Source organism: Euprymna scolopes, chromosome 15, assembly GCF_053919585.1.
Source record: "Euprymna scolopes isolate OS-2025 chromosome 15, ASM5391958v1, whole genome shotgun sequence".
NCBI lineage: Eukaryota > Metazoa > Mollusca > Cephalopoda > Sepiida > Sepiolidae > Euprymna > Euprymna scolopes.
The window spans coordinates 54,309,390-54,332,971 of NC_136496.1; the positions used below are offsets into that span (position 1 = coordinate 54,309,390).

Sequence of the window (23,582 nt, forward strand, 5' to 3'; positions counted from 1 at the left end):
GAGTACAGGAAAAAAGCAAAACAAACAAACAAAACGAACTGGAATGAATACAAATGAAAAAAAAAAAACTCCCAGAAAAATTACCGTGTAAAATGCAATTATGTTTATTTTATTTTATTTTTTTTTTTTATTGTTGGTTTTTTCTGCAATAAAATCAAACAAAACAAAGAGGAAAAAATACAATTGGAAAAGAAAAAGAAATAAATAAAACCAGAAAACTGACCGTGTATAATGGAAATATGTTTAATAGATTTTATTCATATAAATTTTTTTTATTGTTGGTTTGTTTTATGCAAAGAACGTATTTTTTAACCGTATAATTGTTAGGTGTAAGTATAACGGTTTGCTATGTGTTTTGTTTCGTTTTCTTTTCTTTTTTGTATTGTTTTCTTTGTTGTTGCTTTTTACCGATTGGAATGTCGTCTGGTTCCATATCGATAGTGTAATAGTAATTGGGCTTATGAAACTACCAGAAATTCAATGTATAGTAATAAATAATGAATGAGTAACTAATCCGAAAATAAGAAGTCAGCTTTCCCCCCGTGTATCACATATAAAAATCACTGAAAACATAATAGAAGGAAAAATACAGTAAATAAAATATATAAATCGATTAATCATTTGAACATTTGAAGAACGCTAGCAGCTGACTGTTATAGTTTGTTATAAAACCTGGAATCCAAGGTTAGTTCGTTTTGTTTAAGTAACCCTTCGCCTCGCAGCCCCCCCCCCAAAAAAAAAAGGGGGAAAAATAAAAAAATGTAAAAAAAAGAAGGAAAAAAAAAAGAAGAAATAAAAGAAATGGTATAAGTAACTCATAGAATAGATGAAATCGAAAGTTGCATTTCACCCGACGGTAAAACGCCATTCCATGTTTTTTAAGCAACTATGAACTCAATCCAGTGTTTCCTCATGAATTCCCCTGTGGACATATCTGCAATGGTGTTAAGTGGTCGCGGGAGGAGTACGAATGTAATAGAGAGAACAGATTTTACCACTTCCATTGATTCTTACAGGTTTTGGCAGTGAACTCTCACCAGAAAAAATATAAGAATGTACGGTTATTGAGGAAGTGTAAGGGTAATAGGCCTATAGCACACCTTAGATAATGCGCTGCAGTTCGTGCACATTATATTTGCATGAAATGTCTGGAGTTTTAATCCTATTAAGGTCAACTCAGAGCAGAAAAATGACTTCATTTTATTTATATAGAGAAGAAGAGAAGAGACTAGCTATAAGGGGTCGGCTATATTTAGTTTTATATGTAGGGGTAAAAATGGGTTGGAAGTCATTCGTGAGAAATCAAATACTTCGATTTTTATGAAATTTTATAATGTTTCACGCATCAATTAATAAATATTTTCCTAAATTCAGTTTCTTTTGGGGTAATTTAATAGCTTAAGCTATTATTTGAAATTTTAAATGTTTCAGATTTGCATTAAATTAAATTCAGTTTTAGACACCAATTTAAGTTAAAATTCCTTAAATTTTAATTCTTTTTAAGACTCTTTAAACTCAAGCCGTAAATTTTAACGATTTTATATTATGAAAATCATATAATATTAAAATGTATGCTTTAAGCTTAAGAAGATAATGAAATACAAAAAAACTCTTATTTAATTCATGCCTAATGACTATGAATCAACTTAAATGAAAATCTGATATATTTTATTTTTCAAATGGACCTTATGATGCCTACTAAAAGCTTTTAAAATACACTATAAAAACTGAAATTTGAGGAATATTTATTATTTAATGTCTTATACAGATTATTAAAAAGTAAAAAAAAAAAAAAACGGGGAGAAGTGAATTGTTATGAAGAGCTTCCATCTTTTTACCCTTTTTGTATAAAACTTAATTAAAATCAATGCATTATAATAATTATAATTATTGGCCTATTAGTTTAGAAGTGTATCTTGTACATACAAATATATAAACATATACACATGTTTAACTTTATATAGATAAAGTAAGAATTTCCCCTATTTCTTTGAACGATATAACTCTGTAAACAACAAATATGTAAATATTTCTACTTGGTATGTGTTTTAATTGCTTATTTGTATGTGTTTCCAGGAAAAATTGTTTAGTTCAAATTCACCATTCTTTATATTTTATATTTCATTTGCTCAGTTGTTCTCTTTGCTTAGTAATTTCAACTTATTAATTATTTTATAATATCACAAATATTTACAATTGAATTCTATTAATTATTATTTTATTATATCATATATACTTACAATTGAATTCTATTAATTATTATTTTATTATATCACATATACTTACAATTGAATTCAATTAATTATTATTTTATTATATCACATATACTTACAATTGAATTCAATTAATTATTATTTTAATATATCATATATACTTACAATTGAATTCTATTAATTATTATTTTATTATATCATATATACTTACAATTGAATTCTATTTAATTATTATTTTATTATATCACATATACTTACAATTGAATTCTATTAATTATTATTTTATTATATCATATATTCTTACAATTGAATTCAATTAATTATTATTTTAATATATCATATATACTTACAATTGAATTCTATTAATTATTATTTTATTATATCATATATACTTACAATTGAATTCAATTAATTATTATTTTATTATATCATATATTCTTACAATTGAATTCAATTAATTATTATTTTATTATATCACATATACTTACAATTGAATTCTATTAATTATTATTTTATTATATCACATATACTTACAATTGAATTCAATTAATTATTATTTTAATATATCATATATACTTACAATTGAATTCAATTAATTATTATTTTATTATATCACATATACTTACAATTGAATTCAATTAATTATTATTTTAATATATCATATATACTTACAATTGAATTCAATTAATTATTATTTTATTATATCATATATTCTTACAATTGAATTCAATTAATTATTATTTTATTATATCACATATACTTACAATTGAATTCTATTAATTATTATTTTATTATATCATATATTCTTACAATTGAATTCAATTAATTATTATTTTAATATATCATATATACTTACAATTGAATTCTATTAATTATTATTTTATTATATCATATATACTTACAATTGAATTCAATTAATTATTATTTTATTATATCATATATTCTTTCAATTGAATTCAATTAATTATTATTTTAATATATCATATATACTTACAATTGAATTCAATTAATTATTATTTTATTATATCACATATACTTACAATTGAATTCTATTAATTATTATTTTAATATATCATATATACTTACAATTGAATTCAATTAATTATTATTTTATTATATCATATACTTACAATTGAATTCTATTAATTATTATTTTATTATATCACATATACTTACAATTGAATTCTATTAATTATTATTTTATTATATCATATATTCTTACAATTGAATTCAATTAATTATTATTTTAATATATCATATATACTTACAATTGAATTCAATTAATTATTATTTTATTATATCACATATACTTACAATTGAATTCTATTAATTATTATTTTAATATATCATATATACTTACAATTGAATTCAATTAATTATTATTTTATTATATCACATATACTTACAATTGAATTCTATTAATTATTATTTTATTATATCACATATACTTACAATTGAATTCTATTAATTATTATTTTAATATATCATATATACTTACAATTGAATTCAATTAATTATTATTTTAATATATCATATATACTTACAATTGAATTCTATTAATTATTATTTTATTATATCATATATACTTACAATTGAATTCTATTAATTATTATTTGATTTTATCACATATACTTACAATTGCAATCCATTTTTTTTAATTCATCACATATTGTTTAAATATATTTTAATTCATGCAGCTTTCGTATCGTTATAGAGCTCATTATTTGATTATGATATTGTATCAAATATATATTTGAAAATTAAAAATAAAATGACTTGCGCGCTATCAGCTAAAATCAAGACCAAAACATTTAGCTCTCTAGAGTTATTTGCTATCATCATATGTATATCAAAACTTCCTAAATTAATGCACTGCAACATAAAAATGTATATTTGTGCATGTGTAGAAAATATACATCAGGTCAACTTATGCCAAGTTGCAAATTTTCAATTTTTACCCCTTAGCAGATCTTTTTTCTCCTAACATCTAAACCAAATTTGTTTCAATAGATAGGTAGATTTTAATTGCATAAACATTTCAGCCACATCCAATGGTTTATCCAGAATATGCCAACAATAACGCTGCGCTTATTCTATATAAGTACCATTTAGTTTTACCATTAGGATGGTACCCATCATCATTCAACTATTGAACTATTCATATCATTAACTCTTATCCTTAAATTTTTTTTGTTTGTTTGTTTTTTTTGTCTACTGGTGATTCAGAAATAATAAAGACTTGTAAAATCAGTTGATGCGGTTCCCAGGTGGTAGAATAAAGTGTCGAATGTTGACATTCATATTGACTTCTAATTAAAACTCAAAAAGTCTCTATATTTATCACATTTATTTTGTTTGAGAATTGTACTAAATCATGAGCACATAATAAGAAACAATTGCTTTCCAATCAACCTGTTTATATCTATTATTATATTATTATATCTATTATTATAAATGTTTAAGAGACTTGCCTTTTTTCTGTTGTTCAAACCAAGTGAAACAGACGGTCTATCAACTAGACGAGGTTGGGAGGGTCCTACTACTATTTTTTTTTCTTCCCCCCCCCCCCCGCCCTGGACACAAATGAATTATCGTATCATCATTGTTATCTTTTTTGTTTTTACACGAAAATAAAAAAATGTTTTAAACAATTGGGTGCCAAGTAGGGCGTTCCCAAGTACGAAAGGGCGAATGCGGTATTATGGTGAAAGAAGATTCTAGCTAAGAGAAACTTTTGTTTAGTTCTAGAGTGACAAGGATGACCAATGACCCCCACCTGCCCACCCCCCTTTGGAGTTGGCCTTGTGCCTAAGTTTTTTGTTCATGTTCTTTTTTTTGCCTGAATAAAAGATTTAATATCTCAAAGTGTAGTATCTGTTCCGGCAGATACTGCAAGCAAAGACCATATGTGGGAGAAACCCCACACCTAAGACCTTGGCCAATGTAGGGGCAACCCTTCATACAAATTGTCACTATCCAGCTCCCCTACTCCCCGGAGAGTTGGTCCCCATTTCCCCTTCACTCCTCACATTAAAAATCGGCCTTGTGCCTAATTTGCTCGGTGGGGGAGCAAATAAACACCCTGTTGTTCTTGGCCTTCGGGCCAGCATCAAAGTGTAGTATCTGTTCCGGCAGATACTGCAAGCAAAGACCATATGTGGGGGCAACCCCACATATAAGACCTTGGTCAATGTAGAGGCAACCCTTCATACCAATTGTCACTATCCAGCTCCCCTACTCCCCGGGGAGTTGGTCCCCATTTCCCCTTCACTCCTCACATTAAAAATCGGCCTTGTGCCTAATTTGCTTGGTGGGGGAGCAAATAAACACCCTGTTGTTCTTGGCCTTCGGGCTGGGATTAAAGTGTAGTATCTGTTCTGCAGATGCTGCACTTAAGATAATTTGTACCAGTCAATGGAGGGGAAACCCTCTATACTGGGACAATTATTATTTTTGGTAACCAGAGTGCCCCCTTTTTTGCCTACTTTTAGGGGAGCTGGTTTTTACCCCACATTAAAAACGGCCTTGTGCCTAATTTGCTTTGGTGGGGAAGCAAATAAATATAATAAATGTTTATATCTATTATTATTATTATTATTATTATTATTATTATAATTATTATTATCATCATCATCATCATCATTATCATTATCATCTTCTTCTTCTTCTTCTTCTTCTTCTTCATTATTATTATTATCATTCTTCTTCTTATCATTATTATTATTATTCGATTGTTCAAAAAAGTGGTTCTAGGAGAGGAAGTTGCTGCAGAATGCATTTTGTGGTAAGACCTCAGAGCAGCAGGGTGTAGTGGACTGGCCCAGAGAGAGTACCGCAAAAGACACGATCGCATGGGACTCCGGAGGTGTGTAAGAGGGTTGGGTGAAGGGTGCTGGAAAATGGCTTGAGGAGGTGCCTGATGAAGTGAGAACAAGTGAGGATGGCAAGGTAGAGGTATCATAACAACCAAGCAATTGGAACATAATCGTCCGAATTTGGTCGCCATTGACAAGGTCTAAAAAAACTGGCAGATTGTAGACTTTTCAGTACCCTGGGACAGGAATGAGAAGTGGAGCAATTATGCTCCATTGGCCTTGGAGATAAGGCGTATACACGAGGTTAAAACACAAATAATCCCGGTCATAGTTGGTACACTAGGAGTAGTATCAAGTTGTCTGGAAGGACAATTGAAAAAACTACAAATCCCCGATGTTTTAGGCGGCCTTCAAACCTCTGCAATTGTGTACCGCCAACATCCTTACGAAAACCCTTAATCTTTGAAGCTCCTGGTCTGAAGCCGGGATTAAGGGAAATCATCTGGAAATGAATCCCATCCCTTTCCAGAGAGACGTTTATAAACGAAATCATTATTATTATTATTATTATTATTATTATTATTATTATTATTATTATTATTATTATTATTATAAATGTGAGTTCATCAACGTTTGTTGCCTTATGAATTTTTCGAGTATAATTTAATAACATTTAATTCAATTTAATTTTTTTTCATGTATAATTTAATAACATTTAATTAATTTCATTTAATTTTTTCCGTGTATAATTTAATAACCTTTAATTAATTTAATTTAATTTTTTGTGTATAATTTAATAACATTTAATTAATTTAATTAAATTTTTTCGAGTATACTTTAATAACATTTAATTAATTTAACTTAATTTTTTTCGTGTATAATTTAATAAAATTTAATTAATGTTTACTTTAACTACAACAGAACACCGACCAATAAAAATTGTTTGGTAGAAGGTTTTCGGGGTCGCTGACAACGAATCTGATATTCAAACCCGTCGCAAATTTACCGTTTGCGTGGTATTAACCCCTGCACCCTCGCACGATTTTGTGCCAACTCACCGCTCACCGGCGATGGTCTCACCGCCATCGTTTATGCTATTCTTACATGATGCGTTTGCGCATGGACGCGCGTAGTAAGGTGACTTATCACTTCGCGGAAGAATTTTTTAGCAGACATTTGAAATAAAAAGAAAACAAAAATGTGGTTCATTTTTTGTGTGTGTTACGTAATTTTTTATGCTTTTTAATTGATCTAAAAAATTAAGTTTTCACGAACGGTTTACAAAAGCATTTTTATTTTTCGTTTTCTTTTTTTTTTCTTTTTTTTTTTTTGGAGGGGGTTTATTCAATTATAGAACTTGTACAACAGGTGCTTCCTGCAGTTTAATTTACTGTTTTTCCGAAAGTAACGCCCCCCCCCCTAAAAAAAAATTTACCGTAAGTAACGCGCCGACATACACAGAGCAGAAGAACTGTTTACTTTTTCACAAAAATTCTATTTACATTGGGGGGTGGGGACGTGCGTGCGACACAACCCGTCCCCTCTGCCCCTGCCTCTCCACCCTCCCTCCCAATGTAAATAGAATTTTTGTGGAAAATTAAACAGTTCTTCTGCTTGGTGTATGTCGGCGCGTTCGCGTTACTTACGGAAAAAACGGTAAATTAAACTGCAGAAGCACCTGTTAAATATTGTACAAGTTTTATAATTGAATAACCCCCCTCCAAAAAAAAGAAAATGCTTTTTTTTATTTTTTTAGATCAATTAAAACGCATCAAAAACTACGCAACACAGAAAAATGAACCACATTTTTTTTGTTTTTTTTTTGTTTCTGAAAACTTATTTCAAATGTCTGCTAAGAAATTCTTCCGCGATGTGACAAGTCACCTTACTACGCGCGTCCACGCGCGAACGCATCATGTAAGAATAGCATAAACAATGGCGGTGAGTTGGTACAAAATAGTGCGCGGGTTCAGGGGTTAATACCATGCAAACGGTAAATTTGCGACTGATTTGAATATCAGATTCGTTGTCAGCGATTCTGAAAACCTACAAAAAACAAATTTTATTGGTCGGTGTTCTGTTGTAGTTAAAGTAAACATTTACCTAACATTTAATTAATTTAATTTAATTTTTTTTTCGTGTATAATTGAATAACATTTAATTAATTTAATTCAATTTTTTTTCGTGTATTTAACATTTAATTTATTTGATAACAAAATACATTGCTAAAATATATTTTAGTTCTAGGATTGAGTTATGTTTGAAAAATATTATTTTTTAATTATTTTAATTAACCGTAATTTATAACAAGTTACCCATCTCTTTCTTCGTTATTTCTCTCGCTTCTATCTTTGATTCAATTCGTCTCTAATATTTCTTAATGTGCCCATAAACATTTAGCAAAAGACCCTATTCTCGGCTATGTTATTAAATTTGCATATGTGTGCATCTACAAAAATCAAATCAAAGGAGAATAAATAATGGGAGACGATAATCCTATAAAAAGTCATTTTCATTTGAGAAAATTGAATAAAAAATATCTAATTAATTAAAACTTTAGGCGAATGTTGCTGAAAGAAAAAATGAAATGTGATATTATAAAAGATCTACTCACAGATTCTGAATGTCGCAGTGTCGCACTATTTATCCAATAAATTTTTGTTTGTAGCCAAGTTAAACGCTGTGAATTGAGTCATTACTAATTTTTTCATCGGTCGTTCTGTTGGTACTCAGGTTAATGACGTTCAAGTAAATTCAGTTTGGTCCAATTTTTACTTTTTTTTTCAGGACTGCTAGTATTTAAATAATCTTTTTGTACTTCCTTAAGTTTGACTTAACAAATGTCGAATATTTCTCTTTTTTTTTTTTTTTACGAAACCTTTTCTTATCAAAAAAAATCAAGGGAAGGGAATTAATACAATTTTATATTTGATTTAGTAAAAAAGTGATTAAATTTAGCAAAAAAATGTTTTGATAATGAATATAACCTACTTTTTTGAACAGGACATATTATAGTATTTTATTTTACAAACAATCATTCTTTTCTTTTACTTACGTTTACGTCATCAAATATTTCTGTGCGTACTCATATGTGATGATCTATTCATCCAGAACAATCTATAGTGAACAGGAACAGCGCATTCGCATTCCCTGGCGGTCTTGCTTCAGAGATTAGTCATGTCTTAGTAATCTCTGTCTATCCATTATTGTACTTAACATTTATTCGATGGATTCCGTGTTTCTTTATTACAATAAACATTTATTCTTCACTAGCAGGGCTACCCGGCGCTGCTTGGGACTGTATAAACAATGAGAAAATTGAAGTTGATTTTGAACATATTTGTTATTCTTATGATAGAGGAAGTATTAATGTCTACGTATCATTTGCTATTTCGAGCAAAAGAATATTTTACCTACCCTAGGACGGGTATTACACATGTATGAAATAATTGTATCTTCCCTAGGATAAATAATTTACAGCACGTATATGAAATAAGTTTACCTTTGCGAGAACAGGTAATGTACAACACATATTTAAAATAGGTTTACCTACACTCGGACGCATAATTTAAATATGTATATGAAACAATTTAACTCTCGACAGGTATTGTACGACAATACAACATATAAGAAATAATTTCTCTTCCCATCAAGGCTACCATAATTTTAAGAAAATTGAAATCATTTTTAGAAGATGGATCATTGGGATTTCCAAATTAATGCATAAATACATTGGCTTGGTTAATTATTAGGCAACCCTTGCTTCACCATAATTTCAATATTACTGGGTTTCTTTCCTTCCTCACTATCGGCACTATAATTGTAAGAAAAATGATGTCATTTTTGGGAGATGTCTCAGCAGGATTTTCAAATTAATGCATAAATATATCGACACAGTGAAGTAATTAGACAACCCTTGCTTCCTTATCAAATTCCAGTGTTTCATTTTATTTCGTCACCACTGACAACAATTTTTTTTTTTTTTTTGAAAAAAGACGTCATTGAAAATACAGAAAAATATGAATGATCCCCAATAGAAACTTGCCCGTTTCACCTTCACATAAGATATTTCTAGTAGCTTAATGCCTTGTCTGGAGCGATTTCCATAAAAAATTTCTAGTGGGTTCATGCCTTGTCTGGAGTGATTTCCATAAGATATTTCAAGTGGCTTCATGCATTGTATGGAGCTATTTACATAAGACATTTCAAGTGGCTTCATGCTTTGTCTGGAGTTATGTCTTCATCTATTACATTCAATCTTTGCGATGCCAGGCCTTCTGCCAGTATATATTTCAACCTGTCTCATTCAATTCCAGGCGACGCCTTGCCTTCTGCTAATATATATTTCCACCACCCCACTGTCAAGAATATACATGTCATAAAGTAATGTTTAATTTGTAAACTTTTTCAGCCATTTCCAGGATTGACTTAATATCCCCGCACCCCACTGTTAAAAGTATACATGTCATAACGTAATGTTTCAATTGTAAAATGTTTCAGCCATTTCGGGACTGACTTCATATTCCAACCTCAGCTGTTAAAAAATATATATGACATAAAGTGATGTTTAAATTGTAAACTGTTTCAACCATTTCCGGGACTGACTTCATACCCCACCCCCACCCTACTGTTAAAAATATACATGTAATAAAGTAATATCTAAATCGCAAACTGTTTCAGCCATTTTCGGGACTGACTTCACATCCCCACCCCACTATTAATAATATGCATGAAATAAAGTAATGTTTAAAACTAAAACTATTTCAGCCATTTACGGGACTGACTTCATACCCCCAACCTCACTAAAAATATATATGAAATAAATTAATGTTTAAATCGTAAACTGTTTTGATCATTTCTGGGACTGACTGCATATCCCAGACACCACTTGTAAAATATGTGAAAACTGACTTCATATGCCCCGCCCCACTGATAATGAGCAAGCTCAATGTTGCTTAACTTTGGTGATCTATATAAAGCATTTGGTATTCCCAAGTAGTAACCCATCTGATAATGACCAAGTTGAATGTTGCTTACTTTTGATGATCTAAATAATGCATTTGGTATTCCGAAGTAGTCACCTATCTAATAATGACCAAGCTCAATGTTGCTTAACTTTGGTGATCTACATAAAGCATTTGGTATTCCCAAGTTGTCAAGTTCCTGACCGTGTAAGATATTTCAAGCATACAACAATACGTAAATTATCTTTTTCTGTTTTCCTTTTTACATTTATGTTTTTATCAACTTTATACATTCTGTGTGTGTGTGTGTGTGTGTGTGTGTGTGTGTGTGTGTGTGTGTGTGTGTGTGTACATAAGTTATGTAATGGATATCAAGGCAGACTATGGGATGATCTATTACATTCATTTGTAATACCACTGTGGAAGGTATAGACTAGGTACCTGCAAAATTAATGTCGATGCTCAAAATGTATAAACATTTTGACCCCTCCCTTTATTTAAAAATTCACCAAAAATCAGGAAATTTACCAGTTTTAAGGAAATTTCCAGTATTTATCAAATAATGATCGCAGAATATAACAAACACATTGCTTTTACTTAAATTCTAGCGAAAATGTATTATTTTGTTCAAACAAAAACAAAAATACCTTTACTAAAGTTATGGTTTTCATAAGAATGCATGAATTTATTTTTTTTTTTTTATGAAAATAAAGCATCGTAAATTGTTAAAATTTTAAGTTTTAGAGGAACATTTCAAGAAAAGACCCTAAAGTCCGTATCAATGAATTCGATATACTTCGAAGAAAACTTAATTTCTCGTACTACCGATATTATAAGTGAATTAAGAATTGTTTATTTAATATTTTCACACAAAAAAAATTATAAATGCAAAAAGTATTTTTACTTTTTTTTAATCACTTTCAGTCATTTAGAACTGGCTTCACTTCTCATCGATTTTTCGACCAAATTTCAAACAGTTATTACAGTTTATAGATCACCTTCTCAGCAATATTTTCAATTTTCGTTCAGTAAAACAGAAGTTATGATGAATTTTCTGGTGTTCAAAATCGTAAAAATATGTAAGGAGGTGAGCGACGCCTTTTATGACTGGTTTCCATAGCAACCACGTCACTTCAGCGACTACTGTTGCTACTAATTCACTGCTGTCGCAGAAAGAGAAATAACAAGTGAAATAGAGAGAATTGAAAGCATGAAAAGAAGATAATTGGGGGATTTTATTCAAAGCAGATGAGTGCCGTACTTTGTTATTACATATGTGTTTATGGGGCAAAAATAAGACTGAAATTAAACAAAGAACAAGTGAATTTATTTGAAGCCTGGAAAAATTATGGATTACAATAGAAAAATACGAGCATGAAAAGTAATATGGTTAAGCTTAAACATGGAAAAGTAAAGGACTAGTTGTTAAAACTGGAAAAAAAGGACCAGATATTCTAGTAAAAAATATAATAAATTTATAACTTAAAATATTGCAGCATTAACAATTTTTAATGAAATTTATAACATTAAATAATCAATTCTTAATGCTTGTATATATATGGAAGAAAAGAAAACCAAAGCATTAATTATCAATTATTAAATTAAGAAGCAAAAAGATATAAAGTAAAAATAATTATGAATAGACATGAAAGAAGGAGGAGGGTGGGAGGAAGAGAAATGTGAAAAAGGGAGGAATAGAAGAAAAAGAGCATAGATATTTGCATCAAGTATGGTCAGAATAAAAGTTAAAATTGTTTAAAAGCTTATGTGTTGGGGTGGGTGCGGGGTGGAGAGGGAAAACGCAGACAGTTTGATGAGTAGAGGTGGTGAATACTCGTTATGATTGCTGTAGTGAGAATCGTTAGGCTGGGTGGGGGATTGAAATGTGTCAAAATCGACATTATTGAAGATACGTCTCTTAAACATACGGCTGTATGTTTAAGAGCTTTTGACTAGGACGTATCTTCAATAATTCGAGCATCAGATGCACTTATCTTCCTCTGTAGGAAAATATTTGGGGTCACTTTTTTTTTTTTTTTACATAGGCATAACCACTTATCAAGGCCCAGAGACCACTCGAGGATAAGGGTTAAGAGTGTACAGTAGTCAGTTGGACAATAAAGTAATCGTTAGTAATGGAAATTCTGTAAATTTGTTAATAAGTGGAATGGCTCATCAAAAACTTGTTTACGTTGGACTTGAAGACAACCAAATTGTAGTCAGCTTGTAGAACACGGAAGACAATTCCACAGGCATGCAGTTCTAAGAAAGAAACTTTGTTCATGGAATTTAGGTTTAGGCACAGATAAAGAGTGGGGGGGAATTATTGATAGTGTTTTCAGCTAGACGAGTGTTTCTTGTGAAAGTTTGACGAGGGGGACCATAAATTGAAGCTCAGTCAAACACTTTCCATGAAATTAACGATAAAGCAGAGACAAACTTCTCTTCTATGAGATAGAGGTTGCAGCAAAGAGAAAAGGACATCTACGAGGCGACGAAGTCTATTTTGAACTCTTTCAAGGCAAGACAAGTCCTTTCTAGCCCAGATGTGGCAACAGTATTCCATCCTTGGACGTACCTGGCTCTTATATAGATAGAGAATTGCATCAGCAGTGAGATATCTACTGGATCCATAGAAGGATCCAACCATTTTTCCAGTGGCCTTGGCAACAGATTTGATGTACGTGTTCCATTTAAGATCAGAAGTAAAGGCTAAGCCCAGAAGCTTGTCAAAACTTGAGGCCTCCCCAAGACGAGAGCCATTCATTTGAACTGATGCCAGATTGGCATCAGAGCATAGACGGTGGTGTGGCAGATGGGGATCAGAACGTTGATGATGTAAAGATAGAAGCTTGGTTTTAGATGCATTAAAAGTAACCAGCCACTACTTTCCCCATTGTACGTGCTCAAGATCAGAGGAGAGAGAATCAGAGAGAACTCGGTCGTTTACTATCTTAGATGTGCTACCAGAGATGGTAGTGTCATCAGCAAAAATGTCTACGAGTGATGTAAGGATCTGATTTGGAAGATCATTAATGTAGATCAAGAAAAGAGTTGGGCTCAAGATGGACCCCTGAGGTACTCCAGCATTTATACTGTGAGCTTCTGATTTTTGCCTATCAACTACTATTCTTATGAATCTATCAGAGAGAAATGATTTAATAATTGAGAAGACATTATCAGCTATACCATAGCTGGAGATCTTATGAAGTAAACCTTTATGCCATACCCTATCAAAGGCCTAAGATATGTCTAGAGCAATTGCCCTAGAAAGGTTGCCTCTGTCGAGAGATTTGCTAATTCTATGAGATATAACTGTAAGCACATCTGCTGTAGATCTATCAGAACGGAAACCATTTTGTGTGTCACTAAGGTTATTTTTGCTGAGATGGTTGATTACTTCTCTATTTAACACAGATTCCAGCAACTTACTCATGATGCACAGGAGACTTATTGGCCTGTACTGAGAGGGAGATGAGCGATCACCTGAATTCTTTAATACAGGGCATACTGATGAGATTTTCCAGGGTGATGGAAAGCAATTCTCCTTAAGGCAACATTTAAACAGTTTTGTAAGTATGGGCGCTAGTTCTAGTTGAAGTTTTTTGAGTACTATAATTGGGTCGGTTGCTTTACTGGAATCAAGGTTTTTGATTAGCTTGGCAACATCACGTATAGATATTTGTATATCACATAGCGTGTTTTCTGATACAGGAGAAAATATTGGGGATTGGCGGCCTTAGTCGCAAAGGGTAGAATTAGCTGCAAAGTTCTTGGCAAAGAGTTTGGCTTTGTCTGATGCTGACGAGATTACCTCAGGTCTATTGATAATGGTTGGGATAGAGCACACGCTTCTGTTCAGGATTCTGTTTGCTATTTGCCAAAACTGGTGGGAACCAAGCTGCTGCTCAGCTACTTTGGACTTAGCGGACTGAGCATACAACTCTCTTGCGTTCTTTATTACTTTCTTACAATGGTTGCTGGCAGTCCTGAAAGCAGCTTTAATTTCCATACATCTATTATGTTGGAAGCAGTGGAAAAAGTGATTTCTGTGCACAATGGCAGCAGCACATTCTGGAGAGAACCATGGTTGGCTGTTAGGTTTTTGCTGGAACTATTTCAAGGGTATGAAACGGCCTATATCTGCAATTAATCATTCCATCAGGTCTGATACTATAGAGGACACATCCTTTTTAAACATGAAATGCAGAGGTATATCTAATATAAATGTACGGAAGCTATCCCAGTCAGCCATAGTGTATCGATATACTGTACGATGGAGAGGTACATCTGAGGACTTATTACATTTCATTTTTATCTTAATTGATACAACAGAGTGGTCGGAAGATCCAAGAGGAGACAGAACGGAAACTGAACATAGTTCAGGGCAAGTTGTGAGAAAAAGGTCTAGGAGACTCGCATACTGGCAGTCATTGTTTGGCACACGGGTGGGTTCGTGAACAATCTGAGTGAGGTCATAGGCAATGGAGAAATCATGACAGAACATCATCTCATCATCGGTCTTGTTTGAGTTGGTCAACCATTCCACCTTGTGAACATTGAAGTCTCCACGTACGTGAATGTTAGCTGAAGGATAAGCAGATAGCACTTGGTCAATTTTCTCAGATATGCTTTTAAAGATAGTAACTCCGCTGTTGTGGGGGCGATAGAGAGTAAATATAAATGCAGTACTGTGAGCTAATACAACCCGGAAGCACATAAAGGGTAAGTTAGGATCTTCTCTGGAGATGTCCTTACCACATGAAAAGCCATCTTTAATATAGGCACATATTCTATGCCCATGGCGATCTTAGGGGTCAGTGTCCTTTAATTATGAACTCATTTAGGGAAATAGTCTGGCCAGTGCCAGTTTCACTTAAAAATAAAAGGTCTGGTTTAGTCTCCTGTAATTGGGCTTCAACCTCTGAAAGGTTAGAATGTAGACCCTTTATGTTGGAGAAGGAGACATGGTAGTGGGAGTCTACATTGGAAGTTGGAGATCCGGGTTTAATCATGTATTTTTTCTTGAAACTTGTCATGATGGAATTTTGGAATTTGTGGACTAGGTCGTCAGACTTGCTTAGAGCAGGACAGAGAGGGGAAACTAAGAGAGAAAAAGAAATGAAGAAATTTTTTTTTTTTTTGTAGAACATGAAAAGCCGTAACAATTACCTTCTAATATGGTATCAAGAGGCCCCACCAGAAGCTACTGCATGGTCCAGAATCAATTCACCAAATGGCAATACAGCAGCCCCAGTACTTTGCATCTGCTGATAGGACAGCCTCCTTAGTGGTTAATCCAAGGTTCGGGTCCCTGACTATCAGGCGGATAACGTCAGCCTAGATAAAACGTTTACCTCCAGCACCCTTACTAGTGACTTGGCTACAAGGATAGACATAGAAATACTGCCAACCTAGAATACAGCTTTTCCTTCTTCCTTTGTCAGAAAAATCATTCATTAAAAAATGAGGACTGAGGCACAAATAAAGAAAAGTGAAAGTTACGGGTTATTAAAAAAGTGAAAGTTTACGGGTTATTAAAAATCCTTGTTAAACTTTGTGACATATTTCCATTCTATGGAGGTCAGGTGCGAACGAACACCCCATAATTTTATTATACCATATTTCTTCAAACTGAAACATAATTATCAAAGTATACTTACGCAGATACATATGAAAAGTCTTTATTAAAGTTTGTGCCTATTTCCATTCTATGGAGGCCAGGCGCGAACGCAGACCCCCACAATTTTATTATACCATCCCTATTTAAGTTAAAACATACTTATCAAAGTATTATTATGTACATCTATATCAAAAACACTTGTAAACGTTTTTTTTTAATTTTTTATTTCCATACTTTGTGAACCAGGTGCGAGCGCAGACCCCACAATTTTTATGAACCACCGTTCTGCCAGATCAAACATACCCATTCCTATGTCTCAATACATCTTCCATTATTATATGCAATCAGTTTTTTAAAATAGTCAACCATATAGGAGCCTATTCGTTACCACACACACACACACACACACACACAGACATTCAGCTTTATATATATATATATATATATATATATATATATATATATATATATATATATATATATAGGGTGGAATGATAAATTTGTCACTCTAAAGAAAACAACACTACAGATTTATTTTAAAACTTTTACTAGAAATAATTGATTCAGATAACTTGATTACGTAGTAGAGCTGAAATTTTTAAATTATAGCCACCTTCTGCCTCAATCACTGCCTCAATACGGGTCTAGAACTCGGAGCATGCCTTTTCCATAAGTGCCGGCATAAGCTCAGCAAATACTCACCAGATGGTGGCGATCCAGCTGACTTTGGTGTTGTGAGAGGTCATGTTGGTATTGTTCTCCATGTATAACCAAGCTAAGTAGTCCAGCAGGTTTAGCTCTACTTGTTATTGAGCACTATTTTTTAGAAACTGGAGAAATCTAGTAAACGTCTACAATCTAATTGTGTACACATATATATATATGTATATATATAAAAATGTAACTCTTGGTTAGTTCGCAATTAATAGACTAAAGAACCACTGGACGGATGACTTCCACGTTTTGGTATAATATGTTTACTATACCCATGTGTGTTTTTATATATTTGTTTTTAATTATAACATTATATTTAATTTTTCTATAATAAATAGGTGGTTTTCTTTGTACTGATAGGCCATTTTTTTTATTTAGGGACAATTATTTATTACCGCTTCCACTCACGTGACCAGTGTTTCCAATTTAGCGGTTTTCCAGCTAGATCTGGAGATTTCGTTTGCAATCTAGCGGGGAATTCTAGAAAATCTGGAGATATTTGGCACCCACACACCCACAATTTTAGATTAAAAAATAAAGAAAAGCGCTTGAAAATACTTTAAAAAATAAAATAAACTCATTCATGTAAGTAAAAAAAAAAGTAGCATTTATTGCCTTTGGTAACAATTATATATTGATTATTTGTTTTGTTTTTCACCTTTTTTTTTTCGGCTAACCATTCTTAAATCTCGCTATAAAATCGATTTTTCCAAGTACATTTTAGGTGGGGGGGGGCATTCCAACCTCCAAATTTTAGTTTAAAATACGATCTAAGCAACCCCGCTTAATTTAGAAGTATTTAGTCAAAAATTTTAAATAGCAAGAAACAACAGCAAAAAAAAAAAAAAAAAAATTCTACCAATACAGTAGAATTTAATTATCTACCAACCTAAATACTTTTAACATGCTAAAGCAAAGTTTTTTTTGTTTTTTTTTTCTAATTTCAAAATATGTTGCACCATTATTGTGATGTTTAATTTGCAGTATATTTCAATTTAACTTTTATTATAAAAAGTTTGAGTTTATGATTTGTTTCTTGCAAAAAAAAAAAAAATACCCTCTCTGAAAAAACAGGTAAAACTAGCTGATAAAATATGTAAGCCTTCTGGGGAGCTAACCACTTCAATATAATTCCAGAAACATATAGTGAGAAAACACGGAACATTTTATATATTGAATATACTATATTTATAATTTTTTATGGTAGGAAGTTAAAATATGGAGGTTTTTTGGGGGGGGGGGTGAATTAGCGATTTTTGAAAATTTCAGACGATAAAAGTTAAAAATCTAGTGATTTTCAGGAGATTTCTTTCTCCTGACCTCGCGGGTTTTTTTTAAATCTCAGTTGACAACACTGCATGTGATATCACTAAAAGGATAATGTAAACAGAATGTGTTTACAATATCGGTAAATTTTCAATGGGTTTAATCACATGATTATTGGTAATGTAACCATGTGATTGAAATTTAATTTAAATTAACCACACGTGGTGGCTTTCCTATCAAATATTCATCGAAAAATGGTAGGTACAGACAAAATGAATGCCGACGCTCAAAGTGTATAAACATTTTTACCCTACCTTTACTTAAAACTTCACCAAAAATCAGGAAATTAATCAATTTTAATGAAAATTGCAGTATTTATCAAATAATGATCACAGAATATAATGAACTAATTATTTTTAATTAACTCTTAGTGAAAATGTTTTATTTTGTTTAAACAAAAAAATACCTTTACTAAAGTTATGGTTTTCAGTAGTAAATAAAAAACGCAAGAATTTATTTTTGCTTTTTTTATATAAATAAAGCATCGTAATTTGTACAATAAAAAATAATTTTTACAGGAACATTATGAAAAAAGCCCCTAAAGTCCGTATTAATGAATTCAATATAACTCGAAGAAAAATGAATTTCTCGCATACTATTCAGGAAATTAAAGATTCAATTAGATTCCTATTTCAGCCACCTAAATTATTTAGGGTGAAATGAGTTTGGGAATTTATAGCCAAACCTAAATATTTTTTTTTTTTTGCTTAAAAAAAAATAGCATTAATATGTAGGAGTGAACCTAAGTGACATCAGGCCACATACTACTACCATGAAGAAAAGACATTGTTTCTTTAATCCTCTCTTTCTCTAAAAGAACTCAACTTACCAAGATACCCACAAATCTATTCTCTTTTCTCTTCTGTTGTTGCTGCTCGCTCACCCCCCCCTCTCTCTCTCTCTCTCTCTCTTTGACCGATGATTGACCTAAAAAGGATTGGACAGTCAGTCTCCAGGCTTCTACGTTGTCACACATGTCCTGTGAAGAGCAGACACAGAATTCTAAAAGTATGTAAAAACTAAGAAAATAAAATATTCCTCTCAAGCTAATATTTGTATCCACTTTGTCAGTTATAACAACCAATAAACAAATATTACAATGGTGATCCGACAAAAAGGACATTACAACCTCAAGAAACAAACTAATTTTACCCAGGACTGAAAGGAAAGAAACACTTTTTGGAGTTTTCAGGACGTAAGTAAAACAAACTATTTTTTTTTTCCACCTTTCTTCGGTTAAAAGAAAAATACTAGAATATATTTTATATACACAAAAAAAAACATTTTTAATGGAAGAAGCCTCCTTACAACAAATTACAATAAAACCGCCGGAATTCATGGAAACAAACAGCAGTGAATGGCTGGTTTTCCATTCTGGAAGTGCAATTCCATCTGCGGAACATTACAAATTCGACAACAAAATTTTATACGGTCATATCAGCTCTGCCTGCAGAGGTGGTAACAAAAATACCACTTCATATTTTAAACAAAAAGGACTATGAGGAACTGAAATGCTCCTTAATTGAAGCGAATGAAAGAACAAAGCCTGAGTTGCTAGACAAGTTAATGTCTACAAACACAATAACAGGCCGTCCATCAGCATATTTACAGGAGATGCTCTCTATAGCAGAAAGGATAGGCGTCGGCGAAGAAATTGTTCTTCATAAATTTCTTCAGGTCTTACCTGCAACAATTTCCCCCTGTCATTACCTCTCAAGAAGAACTAAATTCATCCCAACTTGGATAATTAGCGGACTAATTAATGCCCTTATCAAATAACATGAACGGAACAGCAACAGCATTCACCACTCAGCAACAGCACACAGAAAGGAATAAAAACGTCTGTATACCGATAGGAATAAAACCCTATGACGTAAAATGGGGGGGGGGTTCACCTCAAATACACAAACGGAATGTTCAAGAAAGATTATCGCTACAGTCCTCTGTCTCTTCTCTCTTGGCTGGCCGGGAATCATCTCCCAGCACCCAGAAATGAACATCGTTTTATAGGTTCCATCTTCATGCACACACGAGATTATGCGAGAACGGACGAAATAAAAATGCTGGCCGCCATGTTTGTTCTTCCTTTTCTTCGCCTGTACTCACTCGCTGAGCACCCACGGTAAGACTTCTCTTTCTTGCTTCTAACCACATGCCTCCCTGATCTCAAGATCACATTTCATAGTCTCTCATCCACTGTGGCAGTCGCCTCTCTCTACTTGGCCTCTGAGGTGTCTCGTCCTCCTCCTGTGGCTGCACACTCCCCTCCACTGCTTCGCTCTCAACTGGTCTGACGTCAAGAATGTGCCTCGGGACTCCTCCCACCACAATGTTGTTACTAGTGTTCCTCCCAGTTACACGACCCCTACTCCATTGTGTGGTGCAGCGCGCCCCCGGTGGCTTCACCCATACCTCGTCCCCGAGTTTAATTGTCCCTGTGGCCTCTACTTCTCGGCTTGCCGGCTCCACCCTGGGATGCCTCCAGGAATATGCAAACATTGACAGTTGCGGGACCATCTCTGGTACTTGTCCCAGTTTAGGCGACATGTTATACCAGAAGACGGGTTGCTCAGGTGAGGTGCCTCCTCTTTCCGCAACTGCCTTTATGGTGCGGTGGTTTCTCTCTACGATCCCGTTGCCACTGGGTCTGTAGGCAGCTCTGAAAAATTGTTGGATCTTCCATTTCTTCAGTACTTCTGTCACTGCTACTGACTTGAACGCAGTCCCGTTGTCGGTTAACAACTCTTCCACGGGGCCTCGCTCCAAAAACACCTCATCAAAGATTGCCGCTATTTCATTGCCTGTTCCTCCACGTAGCTTCTTCCATAGAGCAAATCGCCTGGGCCCACAGTCAATCATGGTAAGGTAAAGTCCACCCCTGTAATGGGTGACATCGCATGCCAGTCTCTCCCAGGTCCCACTCACCTCCAATTGGCCAGCTTCATGCGTGCTTGGAGCAGGATCAATCGACTGACATCTGTCGCATGTCCTGACCACTTGCCTCACCTGCTCCTTGGTGATCCTTGGGTCGACTTTTTTCACTAAGTACCAAGTCCTCTCTACCCCCATATGGTGCAAATTGTGCAGTTCTCGCACACCAACATCATCTAGATCCGATGCAGCAACAACATCTTTCTTTGGCAACAGCCAACTCTTCTTCACTCTCGTGAGAGCATCTGCTCGGTTCTTTTCAGAAGCAACCATGTCTACGCGAAGCTTCAAACAAAACTCTTGCATCAGCTCAGCCAGCACCCCAAGCCTGCGCTTCACTAACATCTCAGCAGCCCCTCTCGTTTTTATCCTTTTTTCGCTTGAAATGAGAGACTTTAGCCAAGCAACCACCGTGGCGGAGTCTGTTTTGATGCAGATGTCACGTAGTCCCCATTTCAAGGCCAGATTGACTCCTTTTATTGCCGCGTCTAATTCCGCCACATTGATGTGGCTGACGTCATTCTTTTTCCTCAACCAGGCTGCATCTTCTGCAACTACTCCTCCAATTTCCAAAACGATCCCTGTTGCAATGCTGCTCGCATCGCACCACACGACTCCATCCAATGTTCGCGGTATGTTCCAGGTTCCCCGGACTGGGTCTTGCCGTTCTGCTTCTTTCAGGAGCTCTTCCATCATGGCGACCGTTCTTTCTCCCACCTTATCATTCCATCCTTGTCCTTCGGCGTGTCTCTTTATGTAGCTGCATGCTGGTCTAAGCCAGCTAGCAATGGGGTAATGTCCGATCAACTTTCCGCATATGGAAAAAAGTTCACATCTGTTGAGCTCCTGCTTCAGTTGTGGGATTTCGTTTCCCCTGCGAAACTCTAGGCCGCCTGACGCACCTCGTTTCAGTTTTAGGCCCAAAGCAGCCCCTCCGTCTAATTTTTCCGGCTCTTTGGCGACCAAGCCGAACTTCTTCAAATGAGCTACCACCTCCTTGGCAGTTACCACAGTTTCATTCACCAGAATGTCGTCTATGTATGAGCTCACTACCCCATCTCCCTTTCCCATTGTCTCCAGAATCTTCCTGAGGATAGTTGACATAATCTTGGGTGCCGAATTTAACCCGAACCCTACTCGTGTAAGGCAGTAGGTTTTGCCTTTGTACTTGACTAACTGATATTTCCAGAGCTTCTTGGCAACATGGAGTTGCAAATAGGCAGATTTTAGATCTACCAATGTAGATGCGCCATTCATCTGCCTCCATTCCCTAATGGTCTCACTGCACACATCTACGGTGTCGCCTCCCGTATGGCACTTAACATGGCCGTTCAACTCTCGGAAATCCAGGACCGGTCTTACTTTCCCTTTAGTTGTTTGCAGAACGGCCATCAACGGCAAAATGCCCGACTCCACATCATCCGTCCAAGGCATCAGTATCCCTTCCTCAATCCATCGGTCGACTTCCTGCTCAAACTCCTTTCTCACCCCTCCTCTAAGCGAATTTGTGTAGCACGCCACCCTGTTTGTCAGCGATGGCGCTTGATGTTTCCATGCCCACTCCACCGTCCACTGCTCTCCGTCGAATTCGGCTCGGAAGTCCTGATCTTTGATCGACAATTTTCTTTCCTCCCCGGCCTTGTTGATCCCTCTGGGAGCGTTCTCCGTCACCGCGCACTCAGCTAGTCCGAACCTCACATTGTCACATGTGATGGTAACACCTCCAAGGCGGCATATAACATCCATTCCAATGATGGCTTGGACACCAGGCACCAGGCGATCAGTGACAATTGCATGGACCCTCATCCAACGTTCAGCAATATCAATAGTGACGGTCTTCTTCCCTCGACACTTCACTCGCGACCCATCGAATGCCACTACTTCACCCTTCCCTTTCCATTCCATCTTCTGACCAGGGTAGTGTGCACCATGGTAGTGGTGCAGCCAGTGTCAATCAGGGCCATAATTTCCCGTCCTTCCACCGCAATCTTCTGTT

At 34.3% G+C, this 23,582-nt stretch overlaps 1 protein-coding gene across 6 annotated transcripts in view; it reads right to left on the reverse strand.

Moving 5' to 3' along the window:
• Nucleotides 1-23,582, reverse strand: part of LOC145293829 (dual specificity protein phosphatase 3-like) — a 265,871-nt gene that overhangs the window by 90,910 nt on the left and 151,379 nt on the right. The window contains exon 1 of one of the 6 annotated variants that reach the window (XM_080140484.1): nucleotides 9,084-9,214. The exons of 4 other annotated variants lie outside the window; for them this stretch is intronic. The gene's annotated coding sequence lies outside the window, so the exon portion shown is untranslated. Of the gene's footprint in view, nucleotides 1-8,642; nucleotides 9,001-9,083; nucleotides 9,215-23,582 lie in introns of those variants that run through there. One more of the 6 variants, XM_080140483.1, reaches the window with a different exon arrangement.